Source organism: Natrix helvetica (assembly GCF_964273705.1).
Source record: "Natrix helvetica genome assembly, chromosome: 2".
In the NCBI taxonomy this organism is placed as follows: Eukaryota; Metazoa; Chordata; class Lepidosauria; order Squamata; family Natricidae; genus Natrix; species Natrix helvetica.
In genome coordinates, this window is record NC_138552.1 from 269,760,049 (window position 1) to 269,781,860 (window position 21,812).

The 21,812-nt window shown below is 44.5% G+C and overlaps 1 long non-coding RNA gene across 2 annotated transcripts in view; it reads left to right on the forward strand.

Annotated features, from left to right (window-relative positions):
- The window catches only part of LOC309388545, a 114,943-nt gene extending 107,441 nt beyond the window's left edge, over positions 1-7,502 (forward strand). For both annotated transcript variants that reach the window (XR_014174797.1, XR_014174798.1), the window contains 2 exons: positions 6,653-6,737; positions 7,202-7,502. This is a non-coding gene — a long non-coding RNA (uncharacterized lncRNA). The remainder of the gene's footprint in view (positions 1-6,652; positions 6,738-7,201) is intronic.
- Positions 7,503-21,812: the final 14,310 nt, after the last annotated feature.

The following is a 21,812-nucleotide window of genomic DNA, read 5'->3' on the forward strand; positions in this document are numbered from 1 at the left end:
CAATAGATAAAGCCAGAGACTTTTATCATGGAATACTCAAGAAAAATGCAACCCCCCCACGTACATCTACACCAACACCAGTAGATTTGGATGTCTTAGAGCAGAGGATGTTTGAGAAAGAGACAGAAGAGCAAAGAATGCAGACACAAAAAGAGAAGGAGGGGCAGGGTGCTGTAGGTGGAGTCGACCCCTCTGGATCTCTGTTGTGTTCCTTCTTGGAAGAAGGATCTTCTAAGTCTCTCACTGAAATGCCGATATTTAAACCTGCCGAACAACGTATTACCAGATCCACGACTAGACAAATGTTAGAATCTCACAAGCGCGTCGACCCTCAAACACAATGTGCGAAGAAAGAAGCTAAGAAGCAAACCGGAGCCATGGGAGGAGCAGGGCCGAAGATTGGTCTTGTGGAGAGAGATCTTCAGCAAATGCTTTCAGCGCTCCAGACCAGATCTAAAGATGCTTAAGCTATTATCTTGGAACGTGAATGGAATGAACTCCCCACAAAAAAGGAAAAAAATATTTTATTATTTGAAGCAATTTAATAATGATGTTGTTTGCCTTCAAGAGACTCATATTAGGTTGCAAGACCAGAAGTACTTAGTGAATTCAAAACTGGGAACATTTTATGCTGCCTCTGATTTGGTAAAGAAAAATGGTGTGGTGATATATATAAATAAAAGATTTTCAACTAAAGTTATAGAGGCAGATGACGCTGGTAGATATATAGCAATTCAATTTGATACAGACTTCGGTTCCATTTTGGTGCTAGGAATATATGCTCCTAACCAATGCCAAGAAAGTTTTTATAAGATGCTCCATTTAAAAATTTTAGATTGGAACTTTAAAAGTATTCTAATAATGGGAGATTGGAATGGAGTGATTTCTCCAAAGATAGACAAGAGTACAAAGACGAAATTCACTACCAAATTACCAAAGGCTTTTTTTGATTTACAAGACGATTTGAAATTAAAAGATGTTTGGAGGACGCAACATCTAAATGAGATGGATTTTTCTTTCTATTCAGATAGACATAAATCCTTTTCAAGGATTGATTTCTTTTTGTTAACACCGGATCTACTTCCTAAAGCCAAGAAATCCAAGATTTTCGCCAGGACACTTAGCGATCATAGTCCGGTGTGGTTACAAATTGAATTAGGGATGAGGCCAAGAAGGTCTTGGAGAGTAAATGAAAATTTATTTAGATATGGAAAAAAAATGTTGATGAACTTAAAAAACACATGAAGGAATTTTTCAGTTTTAATATGAATAAGGGCACTCCCATTGAAATAGTTTGGGATGCAAGTAAAGCTTATATGCGTGGGGTCCTGATACATATGAACTTTAAACACAAACAAATTAGACAGAAAAGGAGAATGGAATTGGAAGATGAAATAAAACGCAAAGAACAGCTGCTTATAATAAACCCGAATGACCAGGCGCTCCAGATGGCGCTAAAGCTGTTGAAAGATCAATTTCAGATGCTTATAGCAGAACAAACAGCAACCAATTTGCAATTTGCTAAACATAACACCTTTGCCAACGCTAATAAACCTGGTAGATGGTTAGCATATACTTTGAGAAGGAATATGAATGACAGAATTATTGATAAAATTGAGTTTCGAGGGAAGATGGTATATCAACAAGAGTTGATTAAAAAATCATTTGTGGACTATTATACTAAGCTATATGTACAGGATAATATACAGAACAAGTTAATAGATGATTTTTTGGAAGGAAAAAGGGTTGCAAAAATTTCTGTGCTTCAAAAGGCAAATTTGGAACGTCTTATAACCGCTGATGAGATCACTTTAGTTATAAATCAACTTAAATTAGCTAAGGCTCCAGGGACTGATGGTTTGACTGCAATGTATTATAAAACTTTACAACTGGAAATGATTGAATATCTTACACAACTATTTTGTAATATATAACAAGGAGGTAAAATACCTCCCTCATGGAAAGCGGCTTTTATCTCATTGATACCTAAAGATAAAGAGGGCCCTAAGAAACCAGAGGATTACAGGCCGATATCTCTTCTGAACACAGATTATAAAATATTTGCTAAGGTACTAGCCAACAGATTGATGCCGGTTATTCAAGAGATTATTCATCATGATCAAGCAGGATTTATTGAAGGCAGACATATGAAGGAGAATGTAAGGCAACTCATAGATTTAATTGACTATCTTGATAAGAATAAGCAGATCTCTGCAGTGCTGGTTTTCTTGGATGCAGAGAAGGCCTTCGATCGAGTGAATTGGAACTTTCTAACCAAGACTTTGGAAAAGATGGATATGGGACCACGATTGCGGCAGGCGATTGGAGCAATTTATCAGCAACAAAATGCACAACTTATTATTAATGGAAATTTGTCAACAACTTTCGAGATACAAAAAGGCACAAGACAAGGTTGCCCATTATCCCCATTGTTATTTATTTTAACTTTGGAAGTCTTGTTGAACGCAATTCGGGACTCAAAATCCTTAGATGGCATAGCTATCAGGCAAAAGGAATACAGAACTAGAGCATTCGCCGATGATCTGGTTGTTACCCTTTCACATCCTTTGAAATCAATAATCCAGATGAAAAATATCATAATAGAATTTGGCATGGTGTCTGGGTTTAGACTAAATCAAAACAAAACGAAAATGATGGTTAAAAACATGACAGAGACTCAAAGAAAGAGACTTGTAAGTTTAGCAGGTTTTGAAATAGTTTCTAAAGTTAAATATTTAGGAATACAAATTTCAGAATCAAACACAAAACTTTTCTCAAATAACTATGAAGTGTTGTGGCAAAAGATACAGAAAGATCTCGAAGCGTGGAAAAAGTTACAATTGTCTTTGCTTGGAAGGATCTCAGCAATTAAAATGAACATTCTACCTAGATTTATCTTTCTATTCCAGATGATTCCGGTGCTTAAGTCAGATAAAACCTTGTTAAATTGGCAAACAACATTAAATAAATTTGTTTGGAAGGAGAAAAAACCGAGAGTAAAGATGAAGATTATGCAAGATACACGTGAAAGAGGCGGCCTCAGACTCCCAAACCTTCGATTGTATTATGAAGCTGCGGTATTAACGCATGTAGCAGATTGGTTCGGGAAAACAAAAATGGAATTGCTCAATATAGAAGGCCATGATCTTGTTCTGGGATGGCATGCATATCTTTTTTATGAAGACAGGGTGGATAAAGTGTTCAACAACCATGTTCTCCGTAGTGCCTTGATGAGAATATGGAAGAAGCACCGGCCCAATTGGGATTATAAAATACCGCTTTGGTTGGATCTTGCAGACACCATGGGGATTATGAATATTAAGTCACTCGGGGGTTGTTTATATAAAGATGTGCTTATTGCTGATGGGGGCGAATGGAAGTTAAAAACTTTGGAACAGCTGTTGGAAGAAGGAATTACTTTAAATTGGTTACATTACATACAGCTTCAGAAGAGATGGGAAGAAGATCGCAGGGTCGGCTTTATGGATAAAGAAGTGGAACTGATTAAGCAGATAAAAGAGACTGGTCCAAAACAAGTCAAAAGAATATATAATGTACTGTTAGAAAGAGACTCAGAAAGTGAATTGGTTAAGGATTGTATGATTAAATGGGCTCAGAATTTTGGTGAAGTGGTTATGTTGGAAACGTGGGAAAAAATATGGGCTCAGAATGTTAAATTTACACAGTCACAGAATTTAAGGGAGAATTTCTATAAAATGTTTTACAGATGGTATTTAGATCCTAAAAAATTATCATGCATGTACCCAAATGTTCAACCAAAATGTTGGAGATGCGGGTGTCTAGATGCTACCTTTTTTCATGTATGGTGGACTTGTAACAAGGTTAAAGCTTTTTGGATAAAAATATGGTGGGTTATGCAGAATGTATTTAAGAAAAGAATACAATTCACTCCACAAATGTTTTTATTGGGTATAGTTAAGGATTTTACCAAAGGGGAAACAAAATTGGCCTTGTATATGGTTACAGCAGCTAGGTTGTTGATTGCACAACATTGGAAAAAAGATTTTTTGCCGACAATTGATCAATGGATTCAGAAGGTGGCGGGGTTCGCTGAAATGGCAAAAATTTCAGCTTTCTTAAAAGCTCAGAAACAGGAGGATTACACACAGGAATGGGCAAAATGGATTGATTATATACAGAATAAATACCAGACTAGGAGTTATTATCTAGCCTTTAGGTAAGAATGTTTAGACCGATAGATGATCAGAGTAAATAGTATATGGGATGTTTGGAATTGTTAGAGTGGTATATAGCGGAAGTCAGGGGGCTGGGTTTGTGTGGGAGGTGGGGGAGGGTTAGGGTGGAGGGTGGGGCAATATATATGTATGAATAAATTAGAAGATGGGACTAATGAAACATTGTTAGGCTAGGAGAAATTTATATTAAGAGTTATAGATGTTAAATTAGCTTAGAAAATGATCAATGTGTTATTATTAATTTAAGAGAAATTTATATAGTGTTTGTTGGGAGGAGAGGGGTTATGAGTAATCTATTTTAAGATGGGGGGAGGGGAGGGGGTAAAGTGTTTGGTATAATATTTGAATGTGAATTTTTGCGGGGGGGTTGGGGGGGTATAGCATTTGTATGAGATTTATATTGTGTGGAGGGGGGGTGAAAAGGGGGAGAATTTGTTTGTACAAAACTCTTTTAATAAAAAAAAAAAAGGAAAAGAAGTGTAAATTCCTCAAGGCAGCAGCGTAGCATTCTTCATTTGGCAGTCAAAGCTCACGTCTATACCTACATAAATATATTCTTTATAGGACCTTCTTTGCATGCATAAAAATCTCCCTACACCCACTGTTTTGTGGGAGACTTGTCTGTTTACAAAATGAGGTTCTCCGAACCTTCCATAATGTTAGCTATGGGTTCTCCCGAACCCAGGCGAACCCATAGTAGCCCACACCTATTTCTACTGATAGATCTTTTGTAGGATCCTCCTGCCTAGTTTTGATTCCCCTCTTGTATTTGACACCTTCTCTTCAGGTAGATCCACAGGTAAAGCAGATAAAAAGAAGAGCTGAAGGGGAAACTGTCCGAACTCTTACCAATGCAACTTGGTTAAGAAAAACACACACAGTCTTATCCTTTCAGTATTCCACTCGTGAGCTTATCTAGAAAGGGAAGGAGAGGCTTCACAGTTTTATGCTTGTTCTAGGCATGGGTTGGAAGGAGAAGTGGCAGTTCTCTTATCAATTACACACAGGTAAAGAAAATGAAGTCTTCTCTCACCTGTCTTTTGTGTATCTATAGAAAAGAAGGAAAGAAAAGCTCAGCCGCCAGTGAAATGCAAAAAACTAAAAGAGATTCCTAGTTGTAGACTCTTAGAAGAGAACTGCTCAGTAGCTCAGGGCAATATGACCAGGAAGGACATTGGTCAACGACTGAAGAAGGACTAGGGTGCTGACCATTGTGCAAATGAGGCACAACAAGTGAACCAGACAGCACTGCCTGCGTCGGCACACATCAGAAAGCACCGCTTTTGATGTGCAGCATGAAAATATGGATGGAAGTGATCTTCCCAGTGAAGGAGGTAGATGGCTTCTCTCTTTTTTAAAAATAGCTGATTTCTTTTCCTCATGATAACTCTGGTTTGTCTTTTCAACGTCTTTCCAGCTTTCTATTCCTCCTTCTGAGATGAGACACAGCAGAAACAGAGATCAAAGGTTTTCTTGAGCATGTTTTCACATGATGGTCAGCTACATGATAAGTTTAATAAAAAATAATAAAATTGTGGAACTGACCTTGAAGCTAAACAAAATCAACAGCAAAGATGGAAAAAGTTGGCTTGTTTGACAAATGCGGAGCTGCTTTCCTGCCTAGAAAAGAGAAACGTCTTGATCCAGCCAGCATAATCTTCTCTCTGCTGCTAAAATTCCAGAAAGTCAAGTTGAGCCTCCAGTGGACACCATTTTTCATCTCCGTTTACTCCAAAAAGCATTTCTCACTATTTATAGTGTCACAAGACGTTAAAGCACAATAAACCCCTCTTGTTTCTTTTGAATCAGCCTACCTTCTCCGTCAAGCTTGTTTTCATTTAAGTTAGCCAAGAGGCTGGTAGAATTGGCTGTCTGGTTCCTTTCAGGAATCATCTTTGTATGGAATCAAACCTAACCCGCCTGTCTCCTGTTCTTCTGAAGATGTCCCTAGGCAGTGCAGGCCACAAACTGCAAATATGCTTCCAAGGATGTTTTACCTAGTAGTCGGAGAACATACTCCCTGAAGGTTGGAGAAAGATATTCCCATTCATTTGAAGGAGGGACTCTATCACAATAGATACTAACTTATGGTAAACCGCTCCAAACTTGATTGCAGAAAATACGACTTCAGTAACAGAGTGGTCAATGCCTGCAATGCACCACCTGACACTGTGGTTTCTTCCCCAAGTCCCCACAACTTTAACCTTAGACTGTCTACGTGATGGTCAGCTCCATAATAAGAGGTCTTTAAGGGGCGTGCATAAGCGCACCAGGCTGCCTACCATCCCTGTCCGACTGTTCCCTTGTATTCATATTCACTTCATGTATTCATAATCATGTCTATACTTATATCTGTTATCTAATTCGTACTTGATGAAATAAAATAAATAAAAAAGTAAAATAAATGTAAATTCCCCCTTGTGACTTACTTGCAGGTCAAACTATCCATTTCAGTGTACACAGAAGATTCATGGATTTACATGATGGCCAGGCTACATGTTAAAATGTTCCCAAACTACGGTAAATTAGATCCATATTGTGCATTAAGACCAAAATAAATGTTAAACGTAAAAGGATCCTTCTGTTTTGTTTTTCCCGATATCCTTACCCACAATAGAAAAATCTACAAGGTGTGGTTGCCTATTAAGGATAATGATGTAGGCATAGATTCTCATGCCAGATAAGCAGGCAAGCAAGCTTTCTGTTGTGGCAAAAAACAACAACACAATACTATTTTTATTACTTTGCTGCCTTCTAGTGGTTACCAAGATTTTGGGTAATATTAGTCATGGCCTGGAGCATGGGGAGAGTTTCATTAGGCTTGGCTTGCAGAAATCAAAGCAAATTAGCTAGAATACCCAAAATCTAAGTTTCTATCTTGATTTTTTTTTATCTCACCCTATGGATACCTTGACTTAGATGGAAATTATCTGCAGAATACCTTAATCCTAGAGATTATAGCTTATACCCTCTGCTTTTTGCAGATCCCAGTTAATGAAATGGAGATGAATACCAACCCTGATAGTCTACAACAACTAGTGGACTAAAATCCACAGGGATTCCTACCCCAGTTAAATCTGTCTTTTTCCATCATGTGGCCTTCTCAGTGGAATAAATCTTTATTCATGACTGTTAAATATTTTCAAGGCTTTTAGCCTGCTGTTTGCATGTTTTTTAATGTATGCAATGAATAAATATGTATCTCTGCCCAGAGACTTTTGGAATTAAATGGCGTGGAAATTTGTAAATATTAATGAATCAAATATGGTATTGGCCAATTAATCAGTTACGTTGAGTGATATTTCCATAGTCAAAAGCTCAAACACCAAAAATATGTGCTTAACCTCACTAATTGCAATTATCTCTTAACAATTCAATCATCTTTTGCTGATTAAACTATAAATGAAAAATAGCTCTCCTTTGATTTGTTTAGAAAGGAAGGCACACTGTTTCATTTCTAGGTGACTCGAGGGTACTAAAATAGAAACCTCCCCCCCCCCCCAATGGAGGAAAGGAAAAGGCAAATATTTCAATATGATGATGAATGTTTGGTCTCTTTAGAAAGAAACAATATTGTCAGTTATTAAGACTCATAGATCTTTGCCAGACGGTAGAATTCAAAATTTGTTTAGAGAGTCTATCCGGATGCATAACTCTGCAATTTGCATCCTTCATCTGGCGTAAAAGCGGTTGCTTCTATCCAAGCATAAAAGCACCACCAATCTCAGAATTGCCAGCAATAAATCTGAGCGTAAGCCTTCACCCGGCTTCATTCTACCACACTAGACCCCTAAAATAAATGGGATTTGGATGTTCCTGCTTTCCACTGATAGAGGTGATCTGGTATACAGGTAGTCTTTGACTTATAACCGTAAATTAGCCCAGAATTACAGCCATCAGTATGCTGGTTATTAAGCAAGTAATCATCTGACCACATCCAATTTTACACCTTTTTTTGCAGTGTTCATATAGTGAGTGCCACGGGCATAAAGCAAATGTTATAAAGTGCATGGGCATTCCCCCCCCCCCAAAAAAAAATGGAAATAAACACAGGTTTCTGGCAGAAAACATCATTAAAAAAGCCAGTTTGATCTTGTGGTTAAGGCACTAGGCAAGAAACCAGGAAACTGTGAGTTCTAGTTCTGCCTTAGCCATGAAAGCCTTTGGGCAAGTCACTCTCGTAGGGTTGTTTTAGGAGAAAAATAGGAGAAAGAAGGTATATTGGGTATGTTCACTGCCTTGAATTATTTGTAAAAATAGCAAAGGTGGGATGCAAACAAATAAATCATGGTCACATAACCATTTGTTGTTGTTAGTCGCGAAGTCGTGTCCGACCCATCACAACACCATGTTCCTCCAGCCTTCCTGTCTCTACCATCCTCTGGAGTCCATTTAAGCTCACGCCCACTGCTTCAGTGACTCCATCCAGACACCTCATTCTCTGTCGTCCCCTTCTTCTTTTGCCCTCACGTGTTCCTAGCATTGGGCTCTTCTCCTGCGAGTTCTTCCTTCTCATTAGGTGGCCAAAATATTTGAGTTTCATCTTCAGGATCTGGCCTTCTAAAGAGCAGTCAGAGTTGATCTCCTCTAGGACTGACCAGTTTGATTGCCTTGCAGTCCAAGGGACTCGCAGGGAACTTGCAAATAGTTGTAAATCCAGGCCAGTTGCCAAGTGACCAAAATATGATCATATGATCAGGAGGTGGGGGCAGCCATCGCAACTTCAAATCTTGGTTTTAACTATTTGTGGGGAGGAGGAGTTCCATTATAACTTCAGACATTAAACAGCAGGTCCACCTATACCATGAAGTATCTGGGATAGCCAGATTTCACTAGACATTATATTTTCCTTTTATTAGTTCCCCTAATTTATACTTTCTCCTTAAAATGCTATGCTTAGATTCTGCTATTTTCTTTTGTTTCTTTTCTTTTTTTTCTTTTGCCTAGCTTCCCAATATCAGAAGCATCTAACTGCAAGATGAGACCACCACAACTGTTCTTTCATTCTCCACAGAAATTCTTGGCAATGTTTTAGGTAAAGAGTTTCCTAAAAGGGGAACAATTCAGGATCCATCAAACGTCATGCTGCCAATGCTTAATTAGCCCAGCAGCAGCTTTTAAGGGAGTTGGTCAGAAGACTTGAGCCTCAGTTTTTGCTCAGGGAATGTGCCACATTGATTTGTTGAAACAAAGGGGATTTTTTTTTCCTGGTAATTTTATCCATTCTGAAAGAATTATTTTTCCCATCTTCTATGCCAGCAATGGCGAACCTTTTTTGGCTCGAGTGCCACAAGGAGGGAGCGCAGGGGGGTCGTGTGCGGGCGTGCCGCACCCATAATGCAATGTGTGACACCCCCCCCAGTGCACATGCGCACACAACACACGACCCCCCCCCCCATTTTTACATGCTTTTTTCGCCCTCCCCAAGCTCCAGAGGCTTTATAGGAGCCTGGGGAGGGCGAAAAGAGCCTCCCCTGCCCCCCCTAGAGGCCCTCCAGAGGCTTCAGGGACCATCTGGAGGCTTCCCTGTGTCAGGCCTGTAATTCTGTTCCTTTTAGGATCTTTGGCCTGCCACATAATTAAAACATAGATATTATGCTGTTTCATTGGTATAGTAGTTGGGAGGGGGGAATAGAAAGGAGTAGGATTGTGGAATGTATTGTTATGGATTTCTTAGAAGCTCAAGGTCGTCTTTTGTCTCCGCACCTCGACACCTGGCCGGAAGAAGAGGGGTGTACATGCCAGAGTGGAAGATGAAGATTGGACCATGTGATGAATTATGGGGTGTGGGGATAGATGATGAACTTTTAACTTGGGGAATTCACCGGATGTACCTTAGAGTTGAAATTTCACCAGCTTAATGCCAACATGCCTGTCTTATTAAATTGGAGTTTTAAGGACTACTTTGCCTTGGACAATGATTTAATTCTGCATGATATTTGGAACGCTGACATTATTTCAACTCTCCCATAAATTTTTTTTCTTTCATCGGGGTACTGAATCCCAGTTCTGACCCAACCCTGGGCAGGACGAAATTTCAGTGAAGATGGAGGAGGGAAAGAATGCAGCAGAGAAAGCTAAGGATGATGGATCGCTTATTTTTGTCGAGACTATCTATGCACCTTCTAAAGAAATAGTTCAACAGGCAGAGGCGAGGGAAAAGGAACCGAAACCAAGATTTTCCTCACAGACGGAGTTAGACCTGCGAGAGGAAGTTTCGGGATTTATTGCTTCTCAGGAATGCCTGCTGGAAGGAGGGGGGGGCCCCCAAGGGAACTCTGACAGACGGCTGGAGCATGGGGAGAAGAGCAAATGAATGGAGATCTCAGTCACTCTCACGCAGCCAGTCTTTGATGGGCCTTCAGGACCAATTCCGACGCCTAAATGTGAGTGAACAAAAACCCCTGGGGCCCCCAGAACCACCCGGGTGGAGGCTAGCAAAGCCCACATTATCCTTCCCCAGCAGAGAAACTGCTGCGCAGTGGAGCGGAGACCTTGGGTCTTTCCACACAGCCATCAGCGAATCAGCACCCTCCCCTCCTGGAGTGAAAAAAAGTTGGGAAGTAAAACTTAACCAGCCGAAAGGGGCCTGGAACACTTTCACCTCCCCCCCTCTGCAAAGCGATGGCTCTGGACCCATCAATCAAGCCAATTCAGGTTGGGCTTTCTTCCCGGGTCATGGATGGGCTCAATGCCAGTGGACGCCTGCCCCTTCCCAACCAATGGCGCCACCCCAAATAGCTGCTCAGAGGCAGAGCCAAGGAATGGGACCACCACAGGGCCCAGCCCCCCCACCAATGCCTCAACAGGCTTTTGCCCAACCGATGGGTGTGGCCCCACAAAGAAGCTTACATCTCCAAGAAACTCACCACTACGGAAAGAAGGTGGCCCATTTGGGAGAAGGAGGCATTCGCGATCAGATGGAGCATGCTCACCTGGAGGCATCTCCTGGAAGGGGGGGATATACCGTTCGAGGTATGGACTGATCATAAAAACCTCGAAACTCTCCTTGCCCATCGAAAGTTATCCCCCAAACAGGTCCGTTGGGCCCAATATTTCCAAAGGTTCAAATTTGAAATTAAACACATCCCCGCAGGGAAGAACTTATTAGCAGATGCACTGTCGAGAAAACCCCAGTTTGACAGTAAAAAGGAAGAAATTTTCCACCCCATCATATCTCCTTCTCACCAAAAGGCAGCTCAAGTCACCAGTCGAAGCCAAGATAAACTGAGAACCGAACTGAAAGCAGCCCTCCAGACAGACCCATGGTTCAACAACAACAAAGACATCCTAACGATTAATGATGGCGTAGCCTGGAAGGGATCCAAACTGTACGTCCCTGCAGAAATGAGATTGCAAGTGCTACAGCGGAGTCATGATGCGAAACTAGGAGGTCATTTCGGATTCCTGAAAACTCTCCACCTCGCTAGACGTCAATTTTGGTGGCCAAAGATGAGGTCGGAGGTGGAAGATTATGTAAAAAGCTGTGCTACTTGTGCAACAATGAAAACCCGTCCGGGAAAGCCCCCTGGACTACTACAACAAGTGGCCAACCCTAGCCGACCATGGGAAGAGATAGCAATGGACTTCATTGTCGAACTTCCAGATAGCAGTGGTAATAAAGTAATCTGGACAGTTATTGATTTGTTTTCCAAGCAAGCACACTTTATCGCTTGTTCAAGCCTACCATCCGCAAAGAAATTAGCGAAAATGTTTGTGAAACACATTTATCGCCTACATGGAGTTCCAAAAAGGATCATTTCAGATCGCGGAGTTCAATTCACCGCCAAGTTCTGGAGAGAATTCCTAAAATCGATCGGGTCCACGCAGGGACTCAGCTCAGCATTTCATCCCAGCACAAATGGGGCAGCAGAGAGGGCCAATGCGATGGTGGAACAGTATATCCGGTGTTATGTGGACTATCAGCAAGACAATTGGTCGGACTTGCTACCTTTCGCTGAAGTAGCATATAATAATACGGTTCACAGCAGTACCGGATTAACTCCTTTCCAGATTACCAGTGGCATGGAATTCGTTCCCATGCCTGAACTACCTAAGGAACCTCCCTCATCCATGTCCCTGAATGAATGGCTGGAGGCACTAAAGAAGGGATGGGAGAATACCAAAAAGGCGCTAACAGATGCGGCAGAAGCCTACAAGAAGCAAGCTGATAAACATCGTTCCCTACAACCCCCCTTTCGAGTGGGGGACAAAGTTTTTTTGTCTACTAAATACATAAGATTAAAGATGCCTAGTAAGAAATTAGGTCCAAAATTTCTAGGTCCTTTCCCAATAGAAAAGATAATTAACCCAGTTACAGTTCGACTCACCCTACCCAGACTCTTAGGGAAAATTTACCCGGTATTCCATTGTAGCTTATTGAAGCCGGTAAGGGAGTCTAGCACGAGACCATCCACCCAAACTCCACCTCCTCCCGTAGTGGTAGAAGGGGAAACACATTATGAAGTGAAAAAAATATTAGATTCCAGGCTGTGTAGAGGTCGTTTACAATATTTAGTGCATTGGAAGGGATACCCTTTGTCAGAAGCTACGTGGGTGAAAAGTTGGGATCTGAAAGCAGATAAATTAGTGAAGCAATTCCATGAGAAATTCCCTGATAAGCCAAAGGGTCCCCCTGGGGGAGGAAGAGGTGGTTAAATTTTGATAGTTAACATTTATGTTATTCTCTTTTCAGGAAACGGTTTTCTCTTGAGGAGAGGCCGCCTGTCAGGCCTGTAATTCTGTTCCTTTTAGGATCTTTGGCCTGCCACATAATTAAAACATAGATATTATGCTGTTTCATTGGTATAGTAGTTGGGAGGGGGGAATAGAAAGGAGTAGGATTGTGGAATGTATTGTTATGGATTTCTTAGAAGCTCAAGGTCGTCTTTTGTCTCCGCACCTCGACACCTGGCCGGAAGAAGAGGGGTGTACATGCCAGAGTGGAAGATGAAGATTGGACCATGTGATGAATTATGGGGTGTGGGGATAGATGATGAACTTTTAACTTGGGGAATTCACCGGATGTACCTTAGAGTTGAAATTTCACCAGCTTAATGCCAACATGCCTGTCTTATTAAATTGGAGTTTTAAGGACTACTTTGCCTTGGACAATGATTTAATTCTGCATGATATTTGGAACGCTGACACCCTGAAGCCTTCGGAACGCTTAAAACAACCCTCCGAGCAAACCGGAAGTGACTTCCGGTTTGCTCGGAGGGTCGTATTAAGCGCTCCAAAGGCATCAGGGAAGCCTCCGGACGGTCCCTGAAGCCTTCGGAACGCTTAAAACCACCCTCTGAGCAAACCGGAAGTGACTTCCGGTTTGCTCGGAGGGTTGTTTTAAGCGTTCCGAAGGCTTCAGGGAAGCCTCCAGAAGGTCCCTGAAGCCTCCGGAGGGCCTCCGGGGGGGCGGGGCAGGCTCTTTTCACCCTCCCAAGGCTCCTATAAAGCCTCTGGAGCCTGGGGAGGGCGAAAAATGGCTTTTAAAAAGGTGAACTTAGCTGGCCAGCGCGCGCATGCCCTGACAAATGGCTCCACGTGCCACCTGTGGCACGCGTGCCATAGGTTCACCATCACTGTTCTATGCCATGTCCAACAACTCTTATTTTCACCATCTTTTAAGGATAGCAATGCTGTGTAGATTATGGATGGAAATAATGCAAAGCCAAGCTTAAGTAGGCCTTAGTCCTACATAACAGGCCCCTGGCTCTATGGAAACCATGGCAACAAATGGTTTCATATATCTGGAAAGGTAGGAATCATTACACACTCTAGAACAGGGGTGTCAAACTTGATTTCATTGAGGGCCTCATCATGGTTGTGTTTGACCTCAGGGGGCTCAGGGGACATGGCCAGGGTGGGCATGGCCAGCTTGACATCACTCATTAAGTCTCCGTTTTCAGACATGAAGGCCTCCTGCAGCCCTCTGCCAGTGAAAACGGAGCCTGGGAGGGCCGCGCATGGCCCTCCTGAGCTATGTTTTCACTGGCAAAGGCACCACAGGCTGATCCTTCACTATTTCCAGGCCATATCCGTATCCAGATCCTTTAGGCTGGATACAACCCAGGGCTTTGAGTTTGATACCCCTGTGCTAGAAGATCTACCTCACATTTCTAACCTCTGCTCTAGAAGAAACTGGGATTTCATCTCAACTAATGACTAACTCCAGCATCAGATGGCTACAACTGCAGTCTCTCCCTATTGGGATGTGGCCGTCACTGTTAGCCATCTTTGTTATGTCTTAGCCTCGGAGACATGGCTCTGTCTCCGAGTCTTGCCATTGGTCGAGGCACGCACGCGGCAAGAACGGGAAAGTTACTGCGCAGTGATTGGCTACCCGTGGGACAGCCTGCATATAAATTGCTGTCAAGCGGGAACTGTTCAAGCTTGTTGGTTCTGGAGTTGCTGTTGCGTTATCTGTTGTAATAAAGCCCTGTTATCTGAGTCACTGCCTTGTCTCAGTCATTGCCACCCCTTCAAACATAATATTGGCGACGAGGATGGGATCTTCTTTTTTTTTTTTTTTGAACAAAGTTTTATTGGTTTTTTTTAATTTTAACAAAGGGAAAAGGTACGGGAAAAGTTACAAATTTTGGCAGCTGCGAAATACGGTAGATGTACACCCCCTCCAAACTCATAGTATACATTTGCATAAAATTCAATATTAAGTAATAACATAATAACATGTAGTCAGTGTGGTAAATTCAATTGGTAATTTCGATCAGTTTATATCAGATGACTTTTCTTACTCATTTGTGTGATCTGAGCTTTCTTGTTGTCGCCCCATCTCCCCCTGCTGACAGAGCTCCGGCCCCTCCCGTGTCTTGTATGTCTGTTGAAGGATCATCTGGTTTTTCTAGGAGCAGTTTATTTTTCTCCATAAAGGCCTGCGCCTGTATGGGTGTATTAATCCTAACTCTTGTCTCCTCCCAGAATATTAACATCCCTTCAGGCATCAACCATCTAAACCACACCCCCTTCTGGTATAATTTATTCGCCAATTGCAAATATTGTTTTCTTTTTTCCCTCACTTTCTTGGGGATCTGTTTCAGAATGGTTATCTCCTTATCTTTATATGTCAAGGCTTGCCCCCTTTGTGCATTCAGGATTTCATCTCTTGTACTCTTCCTAAGAAATTTAATGTGTACCTCCCTGGGAACATTGTGTGTTCTAGCATAAGCTGAGTTTCCTCTATAAGCCAGGTCTATTTCCCACCCCATCTGTTGTTTCTCCTTCTGAATATACTCAGCCAAAATGTTTGTCATGATGTCCCTTATGTTTTCATCATCTGTCTCCATCACGTTCTGGAATCTAAGATAAAAAGACATTCTCTCAAACTCTATTTTCATTTGTTGGGTGTCAAGTTCTTTGTTTCCCCTTTGCACACCCTCTATCCCTCCCTTCATCTCAGCCGCCCCATCTTCCAAAAGATCCAGTCTCTGTGAGTTCTTATTAATTTTATCCTGGTTCTCTTTAATTTCTTCTTTCATCTCCTTCAATTGTCTCTTTATTTCCTCTTGTCCCTGTAGAAGTTGTTGTAACATTTGATGAAGCTTCAGGTCCGTAGATTTAGGTTGCTTGAAGGCTGTTAACGTTGATTGTGTGCTTGGACTGGAGGTTGCAGATGTTGGGGCTGAGGCAGAAAAGCCTGACTTTCCAGGAGGTGGTCTTTTAGATGCCATTGTTTATAAAGTAAAGAGTCCAGTCAGTATAAAGAAGGATCAGTCAGAAGAATAGAACAGCCAGGAGAGTCCAGGAGACAGAGAGTCCAAGCAGAGGGGAATTTTCTAATCACCCTGGCAGATGAGCAAAAGTTTTCCACTCCAAGGAGTTCAAAGGCAAACAGTCCACAAGAGAGTTATCCAAGTAGCACGGAGACAAAGACCGGAAGCCTGAAGTTTGGAAGGTGGAGTCAAGTTTCACATTTCATAAAGACAACGGAAGTGTGCCATCTTGCCCTGCCAGCTTCGGGTTTCGAGGCAACAAATAAAGTTTTCAAAGTTCAAGAAATCCCAAAGCTTCCAGATCTCATTATTTTGTAGGTTTAAGTCCAAAAATCCACTTAATTAGGATGTGGCATCTTTGGTTTGGCTCTCCCCCACCTCCTTCCCTTGGGGCTGAGAGCTTGTTTCCAGCCGCTTGTCCGAGGGGGGGGAAATCCCCCTCCCCTCCAGCCGCACCTCTTTAAGTCAAACCGAAAAAAGGTTTGCACAACTGACGAGTTTTTAAATTGGTAATAGGAATGAAGAGAATCTACGCCTCACCGCTCCGCCGCCGCATCCTTCAGTTTTCTTTTCTTTTCCGAACAGCTTCTTAGCGAAGACGCCCACGCGTCCTCCAATCTGCTCCCCGGTGTCTTGGGCGAGGCGGGGGACCTCCCGCCGGCCGCCGCCGATGCAGGGATCCCCCACGGTGCCGCCCCTCCGGCAGGACGTCCTGTGCCCCCCAAGAAGTGGGGAAGCCCACCGGGGAGCTGGAGCAAGCAACTAGTTGCCCGTCGCCGTCAGCCGCCGGAACCGGAAGTCGAGGATGGGATCTTCTGAGGCATAGGAAGAGTTGTATCACGTAAGAAAGATTTTTTTTATTAACACAAGGCTTTTCGGCTAATCGCTGAGGCAATCTCCTCAAAATGTGTCTTTCTCAGAATGGCCACTTCGAACAATTTCGCACCATTTGCGTTCTGGGAGGCATACATTGACTGTTTTGAATGTTTCCTCAAGGCAAACAATCTGGCTAACTTGCCTAGTGAGGGAAAGAGAGCCCAATTCCTGAATGCTTGTGGGCACAAGATGTTCGGAATAGCCAGGGTTTTGGCCGCACCGCAACCAGTCCAGTCCCTATCATGGGAGACTCTGTTGGCAAGACTGCAGAACCATTACGCCCCAGTTCCAACTTGCATAGCTAGGCGCTATACAAGCAGCATTAGATGAGGCTTGTGCCTCTGAGATGTCGAATGAGTCCCCTGCCGAGATTGAAATGGGTCAAGCCGCAGCGCCCCCTGTGTTACCATCTACTAAGACTGTGCCTATTCATCACGGGGAGGTGGACGAACATCCTTCATCCGACATCGATAAGGCTGGCGTTGACCGCCTCAAAACAGCAGGCGGCGGAGCAGGGTGCTCACAAATGAAATTACCTCAGAGCCACTGTGCTGCTTGTGGCGGGAACCATGCCCGTGCCTGGTGTCATTTCAAATCAGCTATTTGCCACAAGTGTGGGTAAAAAGGACATTTGGCTAAGATGTGCCATGCACCATCTCCTCCTCAAGGTCAACCAGCTGACCGTTCAACTTATCGCAAGCGAAAGTCATGGTCTTACTACACCTCGGAGGACTGTTTTGCAGTTTTTCGTGAACAGTGGCAGGTTGTTCTGCCAAACAGCCAGACCAACGCAACATCAGGGAATAAAATTTATCTCAGCATCCAACTCAAGGGCAAGCGCTGTCGCATGGAGGTGGACACTGGCTCTTCAAAGTCTATTGTATCCTGGTCTACTATCAAGTGTTTGGTGCCTTCCCTATCAAAGAAGCGCCTGTCACCTTGCTCTATTAAGTTGCGGGACTATCAGGGGAACAATATTCCAGAAGTAGGCATTGGCCAGTTCCAAGTGGTCACTCTGAGATATGAGGGCAGGATTCCCCTCATTGTTGTCCAGGGCAACCTCCTCAGTTTACTGGGCCTGGACTGGTTCGATGCCCTGGGCCTCAGCGTCACTGGGATGCATGCAATGATGGATCTTGACAATTTTGAAGGCCTGACTAAGGAGTTTGCTGCCATTTTTGATGGGTCATTAGGTAATTATAAGGGGAACCTGATTAGTTTTAATTTGGACCCTCAGATCACTCTCATCCGTCTCAAGCCCAGGAGGGTTCCCCTGACCCTGTGTCCAAAGATGGATGCTGAACTAGACAAGTTGATTGCCCAAGGGGTGTTAGAGCCCATGGATTACTCCAAATGGGAGACCCCCATCGTGATTCCTTTGAAATCCAATGGCTTTCTAAATCCATTAGATTGTGTGGGGATTTTAAATGCACGATAAACAGGGGTCTCCAATCCAACCCCTATCTCAGTGATGGCGAACCTTTTTTGGCTCGCGTGCCACAAATGGGGGGAGCGCAGGGTGGTCGAGTGCGGGCGTGCCGCACCCATAATGCAACGTGCGACCCCCCCCCAGTGCGCATGCGCGCAAAACGTGTGACACCCCCCCCCCCATTTTTACATTTTTTTTGCCCTCCCCATGCTCCAGGGGCTTTATAGGAGCCTGGGGAGGGCGAAAAGAGCCTCCCCCGACCCCCTGGAGGCCCTCCGGAGGCTTCAGGGACTGTCCAGAGGCTTCCCTGAAGCCTTCGGAATGCTTAAAACCACCCTCCGAGCAACCCGGAAGTCACTTCCGGTTTGCTCGGAGGGTGGTTTTAAGCGTTCCAAAGGCTTCAGGGACGGTCCCTGAAGCCTCCGGGGGGGCAGGGGAGGCTCTTTTCGCCCTCCCCAGGCTCCTAATAAAGCCTCTGGAGCCTGGGGAAGGCGAAAAATAGCTTTTAAAAAGGTGAACTCAGCTGGCCAGCTCACGCATGCGCGCTGGCCAGCTGACAGGGCAGCGCCTCGCGTGCCCTGACAAATGGCTCCGTGTGCCACTTGAGGCACACGTGCCATAGGTTCACCATCATGGCGCTATCTTGTCCCTGTAGTATAGAAACTGTTTCATACGTTGGGACGGGGCTCCATTTTCACCAAACTGGACCTTGCTCAAGCGTATCAGCAGCTTACTGTGGATGCTGCTGCTGCGGAAGTGTAGACTATCGTCACCCACAGGGGAGCTTTTAAATGCCGGTGGCTCCAGTTTGGTGTAGCCCCGGGCATATTCCAAAGCCTCATGGAGCGATTGCTCCATGGCATCTTGGGAGTTGTCCCGTACTTCGACATGTGCTTATTTCTGCCAGAAACAGCACTGAACTCATGGCAAGTTTGCGTGCCGTTTTGTCGAAGTTCCAGGAGGTGGGGTTAAAGCTTAAGCCTTCTAAGTGTCAGATAGGGGTAACCGAAGTGAATTTTTTGGGGTATCTGATTGATGCCAAGGGCATCCATCCTACCACCTCAAAGATAGCAGCCATTAAGCAGGCTCCTGTACCAACCAATAAGGCCCAATTGCAAGCTTTCCTTGGGCTCCTAAATTTCTACTCTGTGTTTTTGCCCCATAAAGCCTATGTAGCAGAGCCTTTGCATTGGCTCCTCGATAGCGGGGCCACTTGGAGGTGGGGTCGTAGGGAGGCAGCCTCTTTTGTAGCTGTAAAGGAGCTTTTAACATCCAATGCTTTCCTTGTCCAGTATTGCGACCACCTTCCTCTGATGCTCACATGTGGGGTGGGTGCCGTCCTGAGCCACAAGCTTCCAAATGGGTCTGAGGCACCTCTGGCGTACTTTTCAAGGACTTTGTCCCCTCCAGAATGAAATTATAGTCAATTAGACAAGGAGGCATTAGCAGTGGTAGCTGGAATTAAACGATTCGACAACTACCTTTACGGACGTTTCTTTGAGTTAGTGAGAGACCATAAGCCTTTATTGGGTTTATTGGCAGGTGGTCTTATCGCCCTGCAGGTCCCATTGGGCAGGATTCCTCGCTGCTTACAATTATAAGCTGATCTATCGGCCCAGGGATGCCCTAAGTCGTTGCCCCCTGCCAGTGACCGAGGCTGACCCGGATCCTGAACCTATGATAGAGGACCTCCCGGTTCCCTTAACGGCCACAGATGTTGCCATCCATTCGGCTAGGGATGCTACTCTAGCTCAGGTTTTGGATTGGGTAAGGAGAGGTTGGCCGCAGACACAGTTTACCTCACAGTCCCTGCCATTCAAGCACAGGCAGCATGAACTGTTGGTACAAGGAGGGTGCCTGCTGTGGGGTCATAGAGTGGTCATTCCTCCTCAACTTCAGGAACCTATCCTCCACTGTCTGCACGAGGGGCACCCTGGAATAGTCAAGATGAAGGCCCTGGGCCGGAGCTACGTTTGGTGGCCTGGCCTGGATCAGGATATTGCATATTGGGTGGCTAGGTGTCAGGACTGTCAGCAGTCCAGACCAGCTCCCCCAGCAGCACACCCTAGGAAGTGGGAGGACCCCAAGACTCCCTGGGCTAGGATCCATTTGGATTTTGCAGGGTCTTTTCACGGACAGATGTTCCTGGTAGTGGTTGATGCATATTCAAAGTGGGTGGAATTTGCTCTAATGCCATCAACCACTACCGAGGCTCTGATTAGGCATTGCAAAAGATGTTCGCAACTCATGAGTGCCTGGATGTATTGGTATCCGATAATGGGGCATCTGCGTCTTTTCAGATGTTCTTAGCGGGACACAGCATCTGCCACGTCTTGGTGGCCGCTTACCATCCCTCCAGCAATGGCATGGCGGAGCGGACGGTGCGATCTGTAAAGGAATCCCTAGCTAGGCTAGGACCAGGGGACTGGCAGGCCCGAATTGACAGATACCTGTTAGTACAGCACATAGTTCCATGTCCCCTAACTAACCGCAGCCCTGCAGAGTTGTTAATGGGCTGCCGCCTCCGAACCAACCCTGATCGACTTCACCCCAGCTACTGCAATGACAAGCCTATCGACAACAATGACCACGCCAGGGGTTTTGAAATGGGGGACGCGGAACTATGGGGATGAGCCAAGGTGATTACCGTGGCACATTCTGCAATTAACAGATCCCTGCTCTTACAGGGTTGGTCTAGGCGATGGGCTATTTGGCGCCGCCACATTGATCAGCTGTGACCGCAGATGGCCTCAACGCAGACGTCAGCTGATCTCTTCCCAGTTGGTCCTATAGACCCCCCGTTTGTTCCGGGCACCTCCACAGAAATGCCGCATTGCCCGACCAGGCAGTCCACCGTTACGGCACCAGACTTACCTGGGGAATCATGGTTGCATCCAAAGTTGCCGGGCGGAGAGTTAGTACAGTCGCGGGCAGTTCACCTGGAGAAGTCTCCTCCTCCTCCTTCTCTTGAGTCACTTCCAGCCGAGCCAAGAAGATTGGACCGCATGCACAGGCGGCCTGCATATTTGCAGGATTACACATGCGCCAGACTGGTGGAGAGAGGTGTTATGTCTTAGCCTCAGAGACGTGGCTCCATCTCCTAGTCTCACCATTGGTCGAGGCGTGCGTGCGGCAAGAGCAGGAAAGTTACTGCGCAGTGATTGGCTACCCGTGGGACAGCCTGCATATAAATTGCTGTCAAGCGGGAACTGTTCAAGCTTGTTGGTTTTGGAGTTGCTGTTGCATTAGCTGTTGTAATAAAGCCTTGTTATCCGAGTCACTGCCTTGCCTCAGTCATTGCCACCCCTTCAAACATAATAATCTTCATCATAGGTGTCCCTAAGGACCCTTGATGACAGTACACCCATGCAATAATGCAATGATGTATGCAATGCAATTGTGGCTTCTTATAGACATCCGCAGTGGGTGGCAGCTTCTAGGGTAGGATTTATTGTTTTATTTTATTGTTGTTTCATTAGCAAGGCTAGTCTCGCTAGCAGAGGTGACTGGAGGTTGTATGATTGATTGAAGGTTGTGGTGGCCTAGAGTCAAGAAGAACACTAT